The following is a 1,004-nucleotide window of genomic DNA, read 5'->3' as shown; positions in this document are numbered from 1 at the left end:
CGGCGTGGTCGTCGCCGGCTCCACAGTGGGCCCGCCCGGCGTGGTCGTCGCCGGCTCCACAGCGGCCCTGGCTTTATTGCGATATGACAGAATATGCAACTGACTGCATCCATGATGTTCTAGTATGTACATATTTTATTTGCATGACTGATGTAGACTTCACATGGTGTGCTCAGATTAACTACATTGAGATTATGAACTAAGGCGCTACACCAACATGCATTTTACCAGTAGGGTTTCATAGAATCTTCTCCTGTAACATCTCACTGCAACAACTCTGTAGTACAAAGCAGTTACTGTCAGCCTGACGCTCTGAATATATCACAAGTGTTCTTACCTCTTACTCTCCTCTGCAGCCCATCATGTCTTTCATTTGGGCCACCAACTGGCAAACAAGAGCCTATGGACAGTGCACTCACTGTTAATTTATGTTTGTGCTGTTTCAAAACACAGATCAATTTGTCACAGTAACATTTCAGGAATGAACAAACTTTTAGAAGTTACAGCAAGGCATTGCCTTCTCATAGCAAAAACATTTTGGCTCAAACATAACTTTACTCCTACATTAACTGTACAATTACCAATTTCTTCAACACATGCTTCAAACAGAAGGAATATAAAAACCTTTAGCAAGAAAAACAGTCAGCACGCAAATAACCAAGACCTGAACAGCTCCCATTGCTTCAGTCACCAAGAGGAAATGCTACCTGTGCCACATGTGAGGGTTTAAAAGCCCATCATGCTGGTGACACAGCTGTTGCTGATCAGCTCTAATTGGCTGTCACCTCAGAGGAGTCAGTGGGCCTGTCTCACTTCATCAGCAACATGTGAACCTGTACAAAGTGCATATAGGGTACGTGGGGACTTTGCTGTTGCTGCTCTAGAAACAACATCTAGTGATATTGAAAAGTCAGCAGGCGTTTCTCATTTCTCAGTGTGTACCTCCTCTCTTGGCCTCGGCTGTGTGCCTTTTGCCTGTGAACAGGAGATCATTTCAGCCCTCA

The 1,004-nt window shown here is 44.6% G+C and overlaps 1 long non-coding RNA gene across 1 annotated transcript; it reads right to left on the bottom strand.

Annotated features, from left to right (window-relative positions):
- On the bottom strand, positions 1–776 carry LOC123964945. The gene is made up of 3 exons (XR_006823576.1): positions 625–776; positions 338–400; positions 1–71 (listed from the first exon to the last, which is right to left on the bottom strand). It is a non-coding gene; the product is annotated as an uncharacterized LOC123964945 (long non-coding RNA).
- Between the last annotated feature and the right edge of the window lie 228 nt (positions 777–1,004).

Source organism: Micropterus dolomieu, unplaced genomic scaffold (assembly GCF_021292245.1).
Source record: "Micropterus dolomieu isolate WLL.071019.BEF.003 ecotype Adirondacks unplaced genomic scaffold, ASM2129224v1 contig_7049, whole genome shotgun sequence".
In the NCBI taxonomy this organism is placed as follows: Eukaryota; Metazoa; Chordata; class Actinopteri; order Centrarchiformes; family Centrarchidae; genus Micropterus; species Micropterus dolomieu.
The sequence above is the reverse complement of the archived record's forward strand: the minus strand, read 5'-3'. Positions and strand labels throughout refer to the sequence as shown.